Raw genomic sequence first — 17599 nt, 5'->3', positions numbered from 1 at the left:
TGGAGATGGGGCCTTTTAATGTGTCGATGAACTTAAAATTAGGCTGGGCCCTAATCAAACTGACTGGTATCCTTCTAAGAAGAGGAAACTTGGACACACAAAGAGACACCAGAGGCTCATGTACAGAGGGGCGAACGTGTAAAGAGGGGAACTGTCTGCACCCCAAGGAGAGAGGCCTCAGAGGAAACCAACTGTGTGGGCACCTTGAGTTTGGACTTCCAGCCTCAGAACTATAAGAAAATAAATGTCTATTGTTTAAGCCACACCCAGTCTGTGGTATTCCGTCCGGCAGCCTGAGCTGACTTTAACTTTTTACTCTCTCTTTTTCTTCTTCTTTGACTTTTATTTCTAATGCCTATGTATCCGTGCATTATTTATGTAATTAAAAAATACATATTAAAATGTTCTCTTATCGTGCTTGTCTTTCATTTCTCATCCTAATTATGTGTTCTCTGTATGTGGTCTTTTTCCTCTTGATTAGGCTGGCTAGTGGCTTCTCTATTTTACTGTGCAGGGTTTTTTCCACAATGAATCAACTCTTCCATTTACCAATTCTACCTTTGTTTCGTACTTTAATTCATTAATTTCTGCTTGTCTTCGTTCTGCCCTTCTTTCCTTAGATGTACTTTTTTTTTTTTTGCGGTACATGGGCCTCTCACTGTTGTGGCCTCTCCCACTGCAGAGCACAGGCTCCAGACGCGCAGGCTCAGCGGCCATGGCTCACGGGCCCAGCCGCTCCGCGGCATGTGGGATCTTCCCGGACCGGGGCACCAACCCGCGTCCCCTGCATCGGTAGGCGGACTCTCAACCACTGCGCCACCAGGGAAGCCGTTTCCTTAGATGTATTTTGTTGCTCATTTTGTATCTTCCAGCTTTGAATGCTTGATTCATTTATATTTGTCTTTCTTTTTTCTTTTTCAGAAATATAAGTGTTTAAGAAGAAATTTCCCTCTCATAATGTTATTTTATTTTATTTTATTTACTTTTGTCTGCGTTGGGTCTCCATTGCTGTGCGTGGGCTTTCTCTAGTTGAAGCGAGCAGGGGCTACTCTTTGTTCCAGTGCGTGGGCTTCTCATTGCGGTGGCTTCTCTTGTTGCAGAGAACCGGCTCTAAGTGCGCGGGCCTCAGTAGCTGCGGCTCAAGGGCTCTAGAGCGCAGGCTCAGTAGTTGTGGCACACAGGCTTAGTTGCTCTGTGGCATGTGGGATCTTCCAGACCAGGGATCAAACCCATGTCCCCTGCATTGGCAAGCGGAATTCTTATGCACTGGGCCACCAAGGAAGTCCCTCCCATAATGGTTTTAGCTGTATCTCATTGTTTTAGACACATAGTGTTTTCATCTTTGTTTTCCAATCTTGTTTGAACTTACAATTCTGACTTTCTTTTGTTCTCAAATGGAGTTTTAAAATTTGAGGAGGGGGTGCAACTAGAGATTATCATACTAAGTGAAGTAAGTCAGAAAGAGAAAGACAAAACTTATATGATATCACCTATAGCTGGAATCTAAAGTATGACACCAATGAACTTATCTATGAAACTGAAACAGAATCATGGACATAGAGAACAGACTGGTGGTTGCCAAGGGAAGGGGGTTGGGGGAGGGATGGAGTGGGAGGTTAGGGTTAGCAGATAAGCTTTTATATAGAGAATGGATAAACAACAAGGTCCTACTGTATAGCACAGAGAACTATAGTCAATACCCTATGTTAAACCATAATGGAAAAGAATATTTTTAAAAAGAATGTATACATGTGTATAACTGAATCATTTTGTTGTATAGCAGTAATTAACACAACACTGTAAATCAACTATACTTTGATTTTAAAATGAGTAAATAAATTTTGAGGAGGGTTTTTAAAAATATTTTATTTATTTATTTATTTAGTTGCACTGGGTCTTAGTTGCGGCATGCGGGCCCCTTAGTTGCAGCTCCCTGGCTCCTTTGTTGTGGCATGCAAACCCTTAGCTGCCGCACGCATGTGGGATCTACTTCCCTTACCAGGGATCAAACCCAGACCCCCTGCATTGGGAGTGCAGAGTCTTAACCACTGCACCACCAGGGAAGTCCTGAGGAGGGGGTTTAATTTTTCCATATGGTTGGGTTTTTGTCTCATTTCTACTTTTTAATTTCTGGTTTTATTACTTGGTGGTCAAAGAAGTCTCTACTATTTCTACTTGGGGGAAAATTACTGATATTTTCTTTATAGCCATGGTCAAGTTTTGTACTATTATCACGGGTGTTTCAATGGGAGACATATTCGCTGTTTACATATCCATTTGTTTGCACGATGCCGTATTATCACTAATATCAACCTGATTCATTATTTGATTCGGATCCTCTATATCCCTTTGTGACCTGTGGCTCTTGGTAAAGCCCTTTAGCCAGTGTGGTTGAGCTGATTCATCTCTGTTCAGCTGGCACTGTACAAGGGTGATATCAGAGTCTGATTCTCACCTCTCTCTCCTCACCTTGCCCTTGGCTTGATATAGGAGCCCAGCTCGGAGAATTACAAGGGTGGTAAAGTTACAGGGTCATCCTTACAGCCCTGGTTCCCATCAACCCGGGGCTTGAAGACAGTCGCAAGGTGTGACCTTCCCTAACACTCTTGAGTCCTCTTTTGCTCTGATTTCTCATCTTTCCAAGTAAAGATGTTGGCCAGACCCTTCCAGACCCTCTTACTTACTTCTAGGAAATCTGTACCTACTTAATATCCAGGAGATAGGCAGGGACTCTCCATGTCTTCCTTAAATGTGTTAGAGATATCTCTGTGCGTCTGGAAGGTACTCTTGCCAATTTGCTCAACTCTGCCACATTCATTTCAGATGACACGTGCTTCTGTTACTTGCTCCATCAATTTGTCTCTCCTGCTGCTGTTGTTCACCTGAAAGGTGCTGGAGAGGGTCAGCGGGACTTTCACTCTGCCACCTTTTCCTCCTCATACCCATCAAAGCCAATTGCTTCTGTCTCTTGCCACGTTCTATGAAAGCCAATAGCTGGATCCACACTAAATTGAGAGACTGTGTGCTGAAGTGTCTGACTCAAAATCAAAGCTATTAACTTTATGGATCCTTGGGGACACCTCAAAGGTCATTCTGAAACTAGAGTTCAGCAGGAAGCCCATGTGCTTGCTGATGAGGACAGACAAGGCATGTTAAGATGCCTTTGAGAGAGAGCACAATGGCTTCAATCATATGTCTTGAGGACAGAGAGATTCTCTCTATTGTGTCTCCCACAGGCAATTCGAAGTGGCTTCTAGATAAGCAGAAACCAGGCTGCTCTGGTTTAATAATATTCCTCTTATTTTCCTGAGCAATACCAAGGAGTCAGTTGAGCTGTCTATAAACACAGTATTCTCAAATTATTTTTGCTTTTTCTTTACTATTTTACCTTCTCTTTCTTCTTCCCATTTTGTTCTTTTTTCTTTCTTCTCCTGCTCCTGTAATAAATTTGAAAGCATCAGTGTTTCTAATGTCCAGGAAGTATTTTTATGACTCTTTTTCTTTGCTTTAGAACTTATTGGCTCTTTCTTTAACCATAATTCTCACCTCCTCATAGTATTTTACAAAACAGGAAATTTCTATTTACTGTAACTGGCAATTATTATATAAACATTCTTCATGTGTATTGGTCAGGTTTCAGCATGTTGTGCTGCAGAACAAACAACCCCAAGATCTTAGTGGCTGACCACCACAGTGGTTTATTTCTCATTCACGTGACATGTCAGTTGCAGCTCTGTGCCAAGTCCTCTTCATTCTGGATCCAGGATGCAGGAAGAAAGGGAAGATCCAAGTGCAAAAGGGACAAACTAGCCAAATCTAATCCCTTTTAGAGGGCTTTTCCAAGAGCCCACCCTTTCCTGGTTCAGGTGGGTCACTCAGCAGCCTCCTACAGAGCAGGCAGCTGCTCCAGCACCTGTTCCTATAGTCTACAGCAGCCAGAAGCACTGAAAGGCCGGTAGCTTCCTCCAGCACCCCCACCTTTGGCAATTTTGTATTCAAGTGCTTCCATTGAGATACCTCAGTGGTATCAGGATAGCTTTCCCTTGTATGATAGAGGGCAGTTTCCTGGCAAGTTCCACTAGGGCAGACCTCAGTAACTTCTCTGCTGTTCAGTGAACCATAGCTGTGCCCAATCCAACAAAGTCTGGACCTCAGCACTGGGGGGAGGGCATAGGGGAGGGAAAGCTCTTTCTCAGCCCTGAGAGTCATGACTGCTCCTTATATCTGCTACTTCACCTGTATTCTTCAGAGTTCTCTTTACCTCTTACTAGGCAACCCCTCATTACTTCAATCCTCTGTTATAGTCAATAATTCTTTATATTACACTTTCCCTATTCAAATTACCATGTGGTTTTTCTCTCCTGATTGAATCCAGACTAATACACCAGCCCAGCTTTGTTGGCTCACATCTCATTAGCCAGGACTAGCTGTCAGTGCTGGGAAATGTAGCTCTTTAGCTGGGCAGGTGGCCACTTCAACTAATCCAGGGTTCTGCTAACAACAAAGAAGGGGAGTTGAGGTCTTGCATAAACAATGTGCAGCTTTGACCTCAACAGAAGTACATATTGATAAGGATGCCTTCCAGATCTCCAGTCAAACTTCTCTGCTTTCTAGGACATTTCCCTTGACCACACCCATTGGTGAAAATCCCCACCTTCCCACATCTCCAGGTGAACATTCTTACCTGTCCACGTCTCCAGGCTCATTTCACACCATCCTCCCTGATACCATGGATCCCTTCCCTTGAAAATCCCCTCAGTCCTCTTAGAAAAGGATTAAATAAGCGGAAACAAATTCAACAAGTATGATTTGCTCTATTATGAGCATTACACAGACTGAATGTCCCACAGTGTCCCCCTGAAACAGGTGGGAAGGGGGCAAGGCACAACCTTTAAAAGAATGACATAGCCTCTGGATGTGACATAAACTGGTTAGAACCAACTAGGTCCAAGATGGCAGAAGATTCGACTTCCAGTATACCTTGAGCTTCATTTTATGCTCACTGTAATACATTAGCATATGCTAAATGACACCAGGGCCATGACAGTTCTGAGACTAACCATAAAAGGCCAAAAAGTGGGCGGTGCCCCAATTCCTGGAAATCTCCACCCCTTCTCCAAGATAGTTGGAATAATCCTCCCACTCATTAGCCTATGAAATTACCCAGACCATAAAAACTAACCGCCCATATTTCGGGGCCTCTCACCTTCTAAGATGGCCCACGCTCTGTCCGTGGAGGGTGTTTCTCCCAGGGCCACTCTCGCCTTTCGAGACACACCATACTCCATCTATGGAATGTGTATCCCTCTAAGTAAATCCACTTTTTACCTATTGCTTTGTCTCTCACTGAATTGCTGAGACATAAAGACCCTGAACTTCAGTAGGTCCTGAGACCAGATATGTGATTTTAATTAAAAGACAGTGGATTCAAGTCCCCGTCTGGGTTTTGGCCAGGTTCGAGTCCCGGCCCATGGGTTCAAATCCCAATCTGAGTTGTGCAGTTTCACCCCCAGTCTTTGAAAGTCCCCCAGTCCCTCCAGCCTCTCAGAGTCTCTAGACAGCCTGCCCACTGGCCCTCTATGTGCTGTGACCCATGTCGTGTCTGCCTCCCTAATCAGTTGAAGCCCCCTTAACAGTGGGACTGACCCAGCGTCTGTCCCTTGCAGCTCCCTGCCCAGTCACCCTGGCCCCCAAGGCAGGGAAGGGCATCCCCTCCTTTCTCAGGATGCTCCCCAAGCTCTCAGAGCCTGGGCCAGAGACACAGACATTATTGCTCCCCGTCTGCAACTCTGACTCAAGCACAAGTTCCAGCCAAGACGGAAACAGGAGGTAGTGATGGGAACTTGCTGTGTGACTGTGGGAAGGTTAACAATCTCCTTCTCCGGGGTAGCTGTGAGAGTTAAATGAGAAGGTGAGAGTCTTGCTAGTCACACAGTAAGTTCTCAGTAAATGCTAGTTGGGGTATTATGATTTTACATTTTACAGTTGCTTGGCTAGCTCTTCAGAAAGAGGGGTCTCTCACCTCGAGGAGTTTAGGAACCTCCAAGGGAGTTCTGACCACTTTGAGGTCCTGGGGCATCAAGAGAAGTCACTCTAGGGCTTCCCTGGTGGCGCAGTGGTTGAGAGTCCGCCTGCCGATGCAGGGGATCCGGGTTCGTGCCCTGGTCCAGGAAGATCCCACATGCCGCGGAGCGGCTGGGCCCGTGAGCCATGGCCGCTGAGCCTGCGCGTCCGGAGCCTGTGCTCCGCAATGGGAGAGGCCACAGCAGTGAGAGGCCCGCGTACCGCAAAAAAAAAAAAAAAAAAAAAAGAGAAGTCACTCCGAAGGGACAGGAGGGGAGAGCAGCTTAAGCAGCCAAGCTCTCCTGGTGGATGTTAACTTGAATTCACAGGAAGTTTCACAGGGAGATCTTTCCAGAAATTCAGAAGCTGCATTGAAAGTGCACACTGCACCGCCATCTACTGGCCATGTCTTGGAAGGAACGTAGACAAGTAGACAACTGGTCACACTGCTGCTGGTTAATCAAGTAGATTCCTGGCCCACACTCTCAGGGGTACTGGGGTGTCTGCATGTTTATCGAGTCCTTCAGTGGATTCTTGTGCAGGTGGTCCAGTGCCCCCCAGCTCTTCCCATGAGGGGACCCTATTTTAAGGTATGAACAAAAATATTCACAATGATGTGATGCACTGAAATGTACTCTGGCCCAAAACACAACCTGAATCTAATTATGAAGAAACATCAGACAAACCTAAAGAGAGTGACGGCCTATATATACTCTTCAAAAATGTCAAGGTCATGAGAGACAAGAAGACTGGGAAACTGTTACCAGGAGACTGTTACAAGGAGACTAAAGAGAAAGGAAAACTGAATGTAATATATGATCCAAGATTTTCATTCGTTATGTAGGATGTTATGGGACAGTTGACAAAATCTGAATATAATCTGCTGAAAATAGTATTGTGTAAGTGTCAGTTTCATGACTTTAATCATTGTACTATGACTATATAAGAGAATGTCCTTGCTTTTAGGGAATACACACTTAAGTGTTTAGGGGTAAAAGGCCAACAGGTTTGCATCTGACTTGCAAACAGTTCAGGAGGGAAATTTATGTATATATATGTATAATATTGATGAAGGGTGTTCAGGAATTCTTTGTACTCTTTTTGCAACTTTTTTAGCAGTCTGAAATTACACTAAAATAAGAAAAAAATTTTTCACAGCCCTACTGAGAAAATAGTGACATAATGCCACCATAAATCAGTTACACATTAAAACCTCACCTTTTTACAGAGCACTTAGTAGGTGCTGGACATGTGCTTTTCATGGTTTATCTCATTAAATGCTCACAGCAATCCTATAAGAGAAATACTACTATTACCTTCCAATTTTCACATGAAGAAAGCTTCACCTCAGAGAGGTGAAGTAATCTGCCCAAGATCACACAGCCAGTAGGTGATAGAACTGGGATGGGCTCTGTCAATCCAGAGTCATAAGAATCCAACTAGCAGCACGTAGGGTCCATAACACTAGAAGACACGGTTCTCATTATTGAAAGGACTGGGGACCACTCCTGCAGTTGCCAGATTGAACTCTACCATATCCTCCAAACATACCTGGGCCTTGACTCTGCCTCTGTGCAGACCATTGCTCCTGACTGCCTTTTTTGCTGTCTTTAGCGTCCCTCCCCTACATCCTCTTCTGGGCTGAGAAACCTCTTCCCCCATAGCTCCTTCCCAAGCCCTGTACCTAGGAGGGACCTGTCCCTGCTGTGCAGTCCCACAGCCCTATACTTGTCCTTCTCTCAGAGAATATCCTATTCTCCATCTCCCGCTATAATCCTTTGGCAGAGGCAGAAGAGGGAAGCTATTGCTGGCTCCAGCTCTGCACTCAGACAGACCTGGATTTGAAACTTGGCTCTGCCGTTTACTGGCTGTGTGATCTTGGGCAAGTCACTTCACCTCTCTGAGCATCTTATAAGTAAAACAGAGCTATGATAAACCAACTCATTATAAAGAGAAAGAAAGATGAGCTATATAAGACATTTCCTATAATATCTGGCAAGCAGCAAGTACTTAAAAATGTTAATTACTATTCCTGTGTCCTACCTCCATAATGACTGTTTTAAATTTTTTCAGATAAATTAGTTATAAGCTTGTGACAAAGTTTTACTTTGATCATGCCACAAAGCCAAGTCAGAGTTCCCTTTTGTTAAGGACATTTCCCAGGAAAACAGAATGGTTGGATAAGCATTATTAAACTTGTATCTTGAATACAAGATAAATGTCTGATAATCAGCTGAGTGTTTGGGTAGCTGATTTCTCCAAGGAGGTTTTAATCTTGTTAGAGTTTATCAGAAAATTGCTTAAACATTTATCAAGAATGCTAATTTCCTCCCAGAAGGAGATTGTGAATTGCATCAAGCAAGAGAGTTCTATACCAGATCGTGATGGGAACACTCTGCTCTTAATCAAACTCATAATAATCAAGGCTGACATTTCGTGGGGGTTCACTATACACCCAGCATGGAGCTGTGTCACAGGCCTAGCCTTGAAGCAGATCCTGGATGTATTTTGTCACTGTGCCCTGTTCTGACTTAGTTCAGAGTCAGACTATGCAGGAGGCTACAAAATGCTGGTGGAATGTGTGAACGGGAGCAGCGGCCATCACGTCCCAGGACTTTGCATGATGTGGGACACACACCCTCTCCTGTCCTGCACACCACCAAGATGGAAACAAACAGGTTTCTGAGAGTAGAGACCGTCCACTGTTCCCCCAATATAATGGGATGTAAGTACATGACTTGGTTAGGCTTTCTGGTTCAATACTGTCAAGAAAGTCCTTTACCAGCTAGATGACAAAGTGCTTAATTCTGGCCACAGAGCCTGGCAGAGAGACCAAAGGCTCATTACCAAACATGGATGCCTTTCCTCTGGCAGACAATAAGGAGTTGGATCCAAGCTGCTCATTAGTTTCTTTAGGGATTTGTTGGACATCTTGCTACTACGTGAACAAACAGATGGACTTGGCTGTTGGCCACAAGGATATTTAAGAAGGAACGGATCTGCCTACCCATTGTGAGAAGCAAAACACTGTGTCTGAAGGGGGTGCACTGCCTCCCATATGGTTTGGGGATGAAGTCAGTGTTCTTCAAAGTGGGGTCCCCTGACCGGCAGCATCAGTATCACCTGGGAATTTGTTAGAAATGCGAAGTCTTGGTCCCCACCCCAAACTCACTGAATCAGAAACTCTGAGGTGGGATCCAGCACTCTGTGCTTTAACAAGCCTTCTAGGTGATTTGGATGCACATTCAAGTTTGAGTTAAATTGGGCTAAGTTGTAATACGTTTTCCTCTGTCTTCTCTGGCTTCCCCACATCTTCTCTTCCTCCCCATCATCTCCCATCTTTCTCCTCTACAAACCAACACCTTCTCATAATCTCCTGGGATTGAATATAAGTACTCAGCTGGGTTGTGAGACCATCCGTGGATCACCAAGAAAGACGGAAGATTATCAAACTCCAGAAAATGGTCACATTCTCCCAGCTGAACGTTTGAGAACAGGCCTGCCTGGATGAGCTAGAAGACACCTTGATGGCATCTGAGGCCACAGCACCACATGCTTCTGAGGCAGAAACAAGATCAGGCCAGAGTTTGGGGTCTGTGCTGTCCTGGAGCCAGCCATGGCTGCTCAGAGGATGTTCAGAGCAAAATAGCTTAGGGAAAGAACAGCAACTGGGAGAGGAGGTGAAGAAATGGCTGTAGGTGACCACAAAGAGGCCTGGCACAATGGAGCCATGCAGAGAAAAATGCAGCAGCGACAGGATGGATCTATGGAAACACACCAGCATGTACTGGGCTCTTGAATGGATTTCCTGCAGGTCTGGGAGCTGATATTCAGTGGATGTTCAAGGAAAGGGTGACTCCTGAAGGCTGGAGAACTTGGGACACTCATGTGACACCTACAAAAAGAAGGCACAGTCAACTGATTCTTTTAATAAACATTTGCAATTCACCATGGCATATGCTGAATTTTAGGCAGAGGGCAGATCTGGTACCTCACTCTGGTACTGTGGTCCCCTCCAGCAAGCTCTCCATCCAGCTCCACAGCCATCTCTAGGTCTACTTAGACCACTTAGGATCCCAGGCAGCTCAGGGAAGCTAAATTTCAAAGCCTCCTGCTATGGACAGAGTTATGTAACCCCAAAATTCGTATGTTGAAGCCTAACCCCCAGTGCGCTGGTATTTGGAGTAAGGAACTAATTAAGGTTAAATGAAGTCATAAGAGGGAAGCCCTAATCTGGTAAAATGAGTGTCCTTATAAGAGACACCAGGCATATATACAATGGAATATTACTAAGCCGTAAAAAAGAATGAACTTTTGCCATTTGCAACATCATGGATGGACCTGGAGGGCATTACGCTAAGTGAAATAAGTCAGACAGAGAAAGTCAAATACTGCATGACGTCACTTACACGTGAAACCTGAAATACAAAACAGGTGAATGAATACAATAACAACAACAAAAGGAGACACCAGGGAGGCCACTCTCTGTCTCTCTGTGTCTCTGCTATGTGAGGACACGGTGAGAAGGCGGCCATCTGCAAGTCAGGAAGAGAGACCCCACGGGAAACAAATTGGCTGGCACAATAATCTTAGACTTCCTGGCCTCCAGAACTGTGAGAAAATAAATTATTTTATTTAAGCCACCCAGTCTATGGTATTTTGTTTTGACAGCCCAAGATAATGAAGATAGCTCCCTCTGCCTGACCTCACCAGGCTGTCCAGTTGTCCTGGATATGCGTTCCCTCTAATGCACCTTTCCCCCTGCAAGCCAAAGTCCACAGAAGAGACACCTTGGACCCCTCAGCCCTCTGTCCAGGATCCAGTCTCCCTCACCAGTGGGCCAACACTAGCCTTGGGACATCCCAGATACTGCAGCCAGTTGTATCAGGAACTGGCCCCACCACCAACAGGCTGACACTAAATCTGAGACCCACAGCCCCACAGTCACCCACTCCAGAACCCAGCCCTGCCCACCAGTGAGCCAGCACTAGCTCCAGAACCACCCCAGGATCACAAAGCCAGCAGCCCCATGACCCAGCCCTGCCAGCCAACCAGTGGCTGGCAGCCTCTACACAAGGTAGGGCCTGACAACAAACGAGACCAAGTGCCAGCCACACCTACCAGATGGCCCACAGCAGTCAGTCTGCCACAACATTCAGCCCAAATAGTGGGCACCCCTAGAGCATACAGCTCTGGTGACCAGAGAGAGGAGTGTGCTGCTGAGATACATAGGACGTCTCCTACAAAAGGCCACTTCTCCAAGGATGGGAAATGTAAACAACCTACCAGATACACAGAAATAAAAAGAGCAAATTAGGCAAAATGAGGTGACAGAGGAAGATCTTCCAAATGAAAGATCAAGATAAAACCCCAGCAGAAGAACTAAGTGAAGCTGAGATAGGCCATCTACCCCACAGAGAGTTCAAGGTAATGATCATAAAAATGTTCAAAGAAGTTGGGAGAATATTGGATGAACAGAGTGAGAAGTTAGAATTTTTTTTTTTTTTTTTTTTTTCGGTACGCGGGCCTCTAACTGTTGTGGCCTCTCCCATTGCGGAGCACAGGCTCCGGACGCGCAGGCTCAGCGGCCATGGCTCACAGGCCCAGCCCCTCCGCGGCATGTGGGATCTTCCCGGACCGGGGCACGAACCCGTGTCCCCTGCATCGGCAGGCGGACTCTCAATCACCGTGCCACCAGGGAAGCCCGAGAAGTTAGAATTTTTTAACAAGGTTAGAAAATATAAAGAAGAACCAGAGATGAAGAATACAATAATTGAAATGAAAAATACCTAGAAGGAATTTCTAGAAAATTTCCTAGGAGGAGTCAACAGTAGACTAAATAATACAGAGGAATTGATCAGCAAGCTGGAAGACAGATTAGTGGAAACCAATGAAGCTGAAAGAAAAAAGAATAAAGATTAAAAAGAAATAAGGACAGTTTAAGAGATCTCTGAGACATCAAGCATATTAATATTCACATTATAGGGGTCCCAGAAGAAGAGAGAGAGAAAGGGGCAGAGAACATATTTGAAGATATAATAGCTGAAAATTTCCCTAACCTGGGAAAGGAAACTGACATCCAGGTCCAGGAAGCACATAGAGTCCCAAACAGGATCAACACTAAGAGGACCACACCAAGACACATTGTAATTAAAATGGAAAAAAATTAAAGGGAGAATATTTGAAGCAGCAAGAGAAAAACAACTAGTTACATACAGGGGAACTCCAATAAGAATACGAGCTGACTTTTCAGCAGAAACTCTGCATGCCAGAAGGGAATGGCATGATATATTCAAAGTGATGAAAGGGGAAAGCCTACAACCAAAAATACTCTACCCAGCAAGGCTCTTTTCATTCAGACTTGATGGAGAGATCAAAAGTTTTACAGGCAGGCTGGGCTTCCCTGGTGACACAGTGGTTAAGAATCCGCCTGCCAATGCAGCGGACGTGGGTTTGAGCCCTGGTCCGGGAAGATCCCACGTGCCACGGAACAACTAGGCCTGTGAACCACAACTACTGAGCCTGCGGGTCTGGAGCCTGTGCTCGGCAACTAGAGAGGCCGCGATAGTGAGAGGCCCGCGCACCGCGATGAAGAGTGGCCCACTTGCCGCAACTAGAGAAAGCCCTCACACAGAAACGAGGACCCAACACAGCCAAAAATAAATATAAAAATAAATTAATTAACTTTAAAAGAAAAGACCTAAAGAAGAAATACATGGTGAATATCTTTAAAAAAAATAGTTTTACAAGCAGGCAAAAGCTAAGAGTTCAGCACCACCAAACCAACCTTATGAGAAATGTTAAAGGGACTTCTCTAAGTGAAAAAGGAAGGGCCACAACTAGAAACAAGAAAATTACAATGGGAAAAAATCTCATTGATAAAGGCAAATACACAATAAAGGTAAATTAGCAGTGTGTAAAGCTACTGTGAAGTTTGAAAGACGAAAGTAGTAAAATCATCTGACTGCAATAAGTAGTTAAGCGATACACACAAAAAAAGATGTAAAATATGATGTTGAAAACAGTAAATGTGGGGGTGGGGAAAGTAAAAATGCAGGGTTGTAAAAATGTATTTGAACTTAAGAGATCAGGAACTCAAAATAATCACATATAGCCGCGGAGCGGCTAGGCCTGTGAGCCATGGCCGCTGAGCCTGCGCATCCAGAGCCTGTGCTCCGCAACGGGAGAGGCCACAACAGTGAGAGGCCCGCGTACTGCAAAAAAAAAAAAAAAAAGCACATATAGATTGCTATATACAGTGGGGGGAATATAGTAAATAACTATGCAGTATCTTTGTATGGTGACATATTGTAACTAGACTTATGGTGGTGATCATTTTGAAATGAATAGAAATACCAAATCACCATGTTGTGTAACAGGAGCTAACATAGTGTTGTAGGTCAGTTATACTTCAAAAACAAACACATAAACAAACTCATAGAAAAAGAGATCAGATTTGTGGTTACCAGAGGCAGAGGGTGAGGAAAGGGGGAACTGAATGAAGGCAGTCAAAAGGTACAAATTCTCCATTATAAGATGAATAAGTACTAGGGATGTCATGTACAACATGATAAATATAATGAACACTGCTGTACAGTATATATGAAAGTTGTTAAGAGAGCAAATTTAAGAGTTCACATCACAAGAAAAACTTTTTTTCTTTTTTTTTTTTTTTTTTTTTTGGCTGCATTGGGTCTTTGTTGCCACACACGGCTTTCTCTAGTTGCGGCGAGCGTTGACTACTCTTCATTGCAGTGTGCGGGCTTCTCATTGTGATGGCTTCTCTTGTTGCAGAGCACAGGCTCTAGGTGCGTGGGCTTCAGTAGTTGTGGCATGCGGCCTCAGTAGTTGTGGCTCACGGGCTCTAGAGCACAGGCTCAGTGGTTGTGGTGCATGGGCTTAGTTGCTCCGTGGCATGCGGGATCTTCCCAAACCAGAGCTTGAACCTGTGTCCCCTGTGTTGGCAGGCGGATTCTTAACCACTGTGCCACCAGGGAAGTTCCTCTATTTCTTTAATTTTGCATCTATATGAGATAATGAATGTTCACTAAACTTATTGTGATAATCATTTCATGACGTATGGAAGTCAAATCATTCAGCTGTACACTTTATTTATTTATTTTTTTGCGGTACGCGGGCCTCTCACTGTTGTGGCCTCTCCTGTTGCGGAGCACAGGCTCCGGACGTGCAGACTCAGCGGCCATGGCTCACGGGCCCAGCCACTCCGCGGCATGTGGGATCTTCCCAGACCGGGGCACGAACCCGTGTCCCCTCCATCGGCAAGCGGACTCTCAACCACTGTGCCACCAGAGAAGCCCTGGCTGTACACTTTAAACTTATATAGTGCTGTATGTCAATTATACCTCAATAAAACTGGAAGGAAATTAATAATAATAAAACATACATACTACGCAAAGCAATCTACAGACTCAACGCAATTCCTATCAAAATTCCAATGGCATAATTCACAGAAATAGAACAAACAAGTCTAAAATTTATATGGAACCATAAAAAACCCCAAATAGCCAAAGCAATCTTGAGAAATAAGACCACAGCCAGAGGCATCACACATCCTGATTTCAAACTATATTACAAAGCTGTAGTTATCAAAACAGTGTGGTATTGGCATAAAATAAGAAACATAAATGAATGTAACAGAATAGAGAGCCCAGAAGTAAACCCACGTGTATAAGGTCAATTACTTTACAACATAGGAGCCAAGAATACACAATGAGTAAAGAACAGTCTCTTTAATAAATGGTGTTGGGAAAACTGGAAATATACATGCAAAAGAATTAAACTGGACCCCACTCTTACTCCATACACAAAAATTAACTCAAAATGGATTAAAAACTTGAATGTAAAACCTGAAACCAGAAATCTTCTAGAAGAAAACATAGATGGTAACCTTGACGTCGGTCTTGGCACTGATTTTCTGGATTTGACATGAAAAGCAGAGGTAACAAAAGCGAAAATATGCAAGTGGGACTACATCAAACTAAAAAGCTTCTGCACAGTGAAGGAAACTGTAAACTAAATGAAAACGCAACCTACTGAATGGGAGAAAATATCTGCAAATCATGTATCTGATAAGAGGTTAATAATCAAAATAGATAAAGAACTCATAAATTCAATGGAAAAAAAAAACAATCTGATTTTTAAATAGGCAAAGGATCTAAATAGATGTTTTCCAAAAGAAGACATATAGATGGCCAACAGGTACAAGAAAAGATACTCAACATCACTAATCATCAGGGAAATGCAAATGAAAACCACAATGAGATATCACCTCACACCTGTTGGAATTGTTATCAAATAATATTTAATAATAGCTATTATCAAAAAGACAAGAAATAACAAGTTTCGGCTCGACATGGAGAAAAGGAAACCCTTGTGCATGCCCTGTTGGTGGGAATATAAATTGGTGCAGCCACTATGGAAAACAGCATGGAGTTTCCTCAAAAATTTAAAAATAGAACTACCATATGATTCAGCAATTTCACTTTTGGGTACTTATCCAAAGAAAACAAAACCACTAAATTGAAAAGATATATGCACCATGTTCACTGCAATATTATTTATAAGATATAAAAACAACCTAAGTGTCCATCAAAGGGCGAATGGATAAAGGAAATGTGGTATATATATTCAGCTATAAAAAAGAAGGACACCTTGCCAGTTGTGACAACATGGATGGACCTTGAGGGCATGATGATAAATGAAATAAGTCAGACAGAGAAAGACAAATACTGTATGATCTCACTTACCTGTGGAATCTAAAGAAAGAAAGGACAAGCTCATAGATACAGAGAACAGATCGGTGATTGCCAGAAGTGGCGGGCAGGGAATGGGCAAAATGGGTGAAGAGAGTCGAAAGGTACAAACTTCTAGTTATAAAATAGATAAGTCATGGGGATATAATGTACAGCATGGTAACCCTAGTTAATAATACTGCATTGCATTTTTAAAAAGCAATTATTGTGTTGGCCAAAAAGTTCATTCGGGTTTTTGTATCATCTTACAGAAAGACCCAAACGAACTTTTTGGTCAACCCAATATCTCATACCATTTTCAGGAAGATGACTTAAGTTTCTTTTATGATGGTTGTCAGAGGCATTTTTAAGAAATAACCTAACTTAACTTTCACTTGTGTTCGTGAACTAAGCTGGATTTAGTTTTGCTTGTGTGCTTAAATGGTTTTGTCTGCTCAGGGAATTCTCAAGTCCAGTCTCCATTTTGTATTTAACACTTCTTTGAACCATTGTTTGTAATATGCAGTCCAATCTAAATTTAAATACAATGGCAATGAGACACATGGGGAAGTCTGCAGCGTCTGCAGTGGGGCTTCTGGGGAAGTTTTTCATTTCTAAGAAAGAGACACAAGGAAGAAACAGTGTTTCTGTTTTTCCTGTGGGTGCTGTCATGTCAGGATACACCAAAGCAAACTTGATACCCACCAGAGGATGGTAACACATGGCGATGAGCAGGTTCAAGAGAAACACAGGGAAGGAGAGCAAAACCAAAAGCACGCTGTGCCTGCAGCCCAACTTAACACTGCACCTCTTGTCATGACAGATGATAAATTTTCTTATTGCCCAAGCCAGAGGGCATCATGGATTTTGATTCCTTGCTGCCAAAATCCTGATACCCACCCTACTAAAATTTAAGGTCCACAGGGTAGCAGCTCTGCCTGTTTTGTTCATGGCTTTATCCCCAGCATCTAAAATACCACCCAGCACATGATAGATGCTCAATAAATCCTTGGTAAGGAATTAATGGATGAATTTGCTAAGTGGAAATAATGATATCCATTTGAGATAACAGACATGAAAGTCCTTTGAGAAATGGAAAGCACCAGGCATAACAGCCCATTATTTACTATCACTGTTAACTGAAAAGAGCAGCAGCCACCATTCCCGACAGAGGGGTTGGCCTGAAGCTCTCTGGTCATGCTCAGCATCTACCGCTATCGCCCAGCACCTGCACGGTCCAGTGGGCCTCAAGTATCAGGCCCTCCCTCCCCACCTTCACAATTCTGCCTGAGCCAAAGACCATCTGTACCACTATGTACTATTTCATTAAGTCCGCTTTCCATTAGCACGCTCTTTAAACTCAGTTTCCTCCTAAACAATAACATTCATGAAACCACACTTTTGACACCCTGGTTATATTTTTTCCTCAAATAGACTAAAATAATTCTCTATCAAAACTTAAAATATGCATTCAGGAATCATCTAAAGTACATGTTGGCAAACATTTTCTATAAAGGACAGATAATATTTTCAGCATCATGGACTATATCTTCACAACTATTCGATTCTGCTGTTGTAGTGTGAAAGCAGCCATAGGCAATGGGTAAATTCATTAGTGTGACTGTGTCCCAATAACATTTTATTCTCAAAAAGAGATGGTGGGGACTTCCCTGGTGGCACAGAGGTTAAGAATCCGTCTGCCAATACAAGGGATACGGGTTCGGACCCTGGTCTGGGAAGATCTCACATGCCGCGGAGCAACAAAGCCCCTGTGCCACAATTAC

At 43.6% G+C, this 17599-nt stretch overlaps 1 long non-coding RNA gene across 6 annotated transcripts; it reads right to left on the bottom strand.

The window, feature by feature from the left end:
* Positions 1-808: 808 nt before the first annotated feature.
* Positions 809-12212, bottom strand: LOC117202474 (uncharacterized). 6 transcript variants are annotated; one of them, XR_007472112.1, is made up of 7 exons: positions 12123-12212; positions 11185-11345; positions 9842-9958; positions 7282-7355; positions 6023-6643; positions 4685-4763; positions 809-3754 (listed from the first exon to the last, which is right to left on the bottom strand). It is a non-coding gene; the product is annotated as an uncharacterized LOC117202474 (long non-coding RNA). The 6 variants fall into 6 exon arrangements; XR_007472111.1 differs by having other exon boundaries at positions 811-3437; positions 3714-3754; positions 4685-6643; XR_004484865.2 differs by having other exon boundaries at positions 809-4763.
* Positions 12213-17599: the final 5387 nt, after the last annotated feature.

The sequence above is a fragment of the Orcinus orca genome, chromosome 16, assembly GCF_937001465.1.
Source record: "Orcinus orca chromosome 16, mOrcOrc1.1, whole genome shotgun sequence".
In the NCBI taxonomy this organism is placed as follows: Eukaryota; Metazoa; Chordata; class Mammalia; order Artiodactyla; family Delphinidae; genus Orcinus; species Orcinus orca.
The sequence above is the reverse complement of the archived record's forward strand: the minus strand, read 5'-3'. Positions and strand labels throughout refer to the sequence as shown.